We start from the raw sequence: 2,997 nt of genomic DNA, 5'->3' as shown, positions 1-2,997 counted from the left end.
CATTGGACAATACGGTCAAAGCACGATTCAAGAACGCAAAGCAACATTCCACATAACTTGTGTGGCTCAAAAGATGCGAAGATCAATGAAAGGGGAAACAAGTTTACGAATAAGCGACGCGGAGACAATAACTTTAATAAGGCAATAAGCAGAATCAGCATCTTTGATTGTTGTTCATGACTACGTCCAATGTCCGCTTCGCTGATTCTGCTTATTGCCTTCATAACAAGTTTCCTTGGTATGTTCAGAGTTTGCAACAACGGACAGGTGGTGAATATAGTAAAATTGCAGAATTGTGAATTGTAGAATGAACATTGTGCGAGATAGCTATCTGTGTGCAAGAACGGTTAGAGTTGAACCAAAGCCGGAGTAAGAGTACTTGTGGCCGCTACTACCCCGTAAATCCAGCGCGAGAGAGGGCGGACAACGAAGCAAAATCAGTTATCAATACAATAACAAGTGACAAAATGAAGTGATGTGCATGGCATGGCATGTGATGAAAATGCGTAGCAAAACAATACATGTGCACAAGAGCCGATTATGCACACAAAGCAAGGCTACACATGTTCATGCATATTCTATGCCGCTTTTTAGAGACCACCATCAGTAAGCACATCACAGAGAGAAAGAAAAGTTATTGAATTGAAGTGTAATAAAATAATAAAATGAATCAACACATGGATAAGAATTAAGAGGATCTCCCCAGAAGTATAACCAGGTAGATTTTAAGTAAGAACGTGTGACAAGTAGCTACAAAACAAAACGAACTCATTACATGTGCTGTGAAATTCAATGACGTCACATAGTACAGGCCTCTTTTACGGGCAAACAGAATACAATTGACAGTGGCATGGTGAATGATTAGAACACAACCCCAAAATATCAGAACAATTGTATGTGTGAAAAACGCAAAAAAAGAGAAAAAACAAAAACAAAAAACAACAAAAAAACGACGTCACATCCTGCTGACCATAATTATGTACAATTCCAAGATCGAGAATACATTCTTTTTCTAGCACTTTTTCAGGGCGGATTTTTTCAATCAATGCATTATGAACTTGCGTGGTTTGGAATTATGTTGCTATTTCAACGTTCAGTGTTCACACGTTTCATAGCACTGGTGGCACTCTTGCTTCCACGTCGCTCATTCTGTAGATTGCACTGGATCAACCATTACCTGTAGGTGCCTAGTATAAGCTGATAGCAAAACTCGATGGTGAGCTCAGGATGAGCATCGATGAAATCGAACAGCATCTCCCGCACTACTCTTCGGAATTCCTCCTCTCTTTCTGGACCAATTCCTGCGGGGATGAGTTGGCTGAGTGGGTACCGTGGTAGGATGGGTCGAGCAAACTCTGAAGTCTCTGAACGAATGTCTCGAAGCCACTGTAGGCCGTCTCTTGCGTTGGTGCCCATAGTTTAAGTGGTCGCCTGTGAGAAACACAAAAGAAGATAAGAGCAGAATGATACTGCTGACGGAAGGAGTGGACCTTGAAAGAACGAACGGGACAGCTATTGAGTGGGGCTACACAAATCAGCGGTGTTGATCCGACGCTACAGGCTCCGACTACCCATGGTCTCGGTCTCAATACTAGCAACACGTAGATCTACGTGAAGCACAGTGCGACAATACTTCCGAAACCTCACGTAAAGGCGCACTCAAGCACTTGAACGCAATCAAATGGTTCAACGCACTTGTTTTATAAGGGTAGAAATTAAAAAGGGGGGGGGGGGAGGGGAGCGTAGACTCTCTATTCCCCGATCGCGGACCTGTGGTGAACTATCCCCGTGCAATGTTTTGGGGTTCATTTTCCACGTCCCTGTAGACCTACACTTTGATTTGTCTGCTAGTAATAGAATTTAGTTGAAGACTCCACTGCAGCTGTACATGTGGTTGTTTTTTTCATGAAGAAGGCCGACAGCCCGAACGTGCTGGTTTTCAATGAATTGTTTGGAGGCGGTTCCAGTAAAAACAAGTAGCATGATAGTAAATACACACCTGACAATATGGTGAGAAATACACGCCTGCCTGCTAGAAATAGGTTTCCAATATGGCAGCCCGTGCTGATTCATCCCCTCAATCACTAAGGCCTGCTCATTTCCTCAAAGTTGCCTACATCAGTCTGAGTCATGTCTATGTTTCCTCTGCAGACAGACCTGACAACTTCACGGCCATACCATATTCGCTGCAATGTCATTGAGCATTTGCTCGTTTGGATTTGCTAATTCCAGCGAAATATGCAAACAAACGAACAAGGCCACTTCGTCGAACACAAACCCAACCTGACCCGGTAAGTCGCCAAACGCAAAACATCTCTAATGTCCAAGTGTTCAAAGTCCCATCAGCAGTACTCACGCTTGTTACTGGCGTCCACCAACGTGCTCTTCAGTTCTCCCGGATTTGGAATGCCTTCTCGTACACGATATGGGCAGAATAATAAAACGACCAATACTATAATTATATTCCTGACCAAAAGAATGTCTACATGCGCGGAACAGCGGGCAGAGCTTCATCGACTGCGATGGCAAAATGATTATGTGCTGAACGGAGAGGTCGTAGACTGCAATATAAGCTCTGTTCGATGAACACCGTGAAGTCTGACGCAATCTGAAGTGGGAAGCGCGCGAACAAGATTTTCTTATATCCCACGCATTGCGTGGAAGGATCTTTACGTGCCCGCTAGCTTTCGCGCTGGGTGTCTGTCGGTGTGATGATAAAGTTGTACTCAGCGCGACCCCATGCAGCAGAGAAATGATACAATAAAAGATTGTTGCGTGGATTAGTACACGGTGCTGGCAACTGAAATCCGACCACTGAGCGGTGCACTCACATTCTAGCGGTCTCTATTTCGTAGTTTTACTACCCCGTGTTAGGTCTTTGCGATGTAGCGCACCGCTCAGGGGTCGGATTTCAGTTGACAGCATTGTACTTACAGTGGAGGGCTGCATCCCACCAGGGCCGGGCACAACTACTTGTATGGATTCACAAGCGCGAGT

General features: G+C 44.6%; 1 long non-coding RNA gene across 1 annotated transcript; it reads right to left on the bottom strand.

The window, feature by feature from the left end:
• Positions 1–424: 424 nt before the first annotated feature.
• On the bottom strand, positions 425–2,596 carry LOC135812576 (uncharacterized). Its single transcript, XR_010552852.1, has 2 exons — positions 2,357–2,596; positions 425–1,431 (listed from the first exon to the last, which is right to left on the bottom strand). It is a non-coding gene; the product is annotated as an uncharacterized LOC135812576 (long non-coding RNA).
• Positions 2,597–2,997: the final 401 nt, after the last annotated feature.

This window comes from Sycon ciliatum, chromosome 3, assembly GCF_964019385.1.
Source record: "Sycon ciliatum chromosome 3, ocSycCili1.1, whole genome shotgun sequence".
NCBI lineage: Eukaryota > Metazoa > Porifera > Calcarea > Leucosolenida > Sycettidae > Sycon > Sycon ciliatum.
Note: the sequence above shows the minus strand (reverse complement) of the source record. Positions and strands in the feature narration are given on the sequence as shown.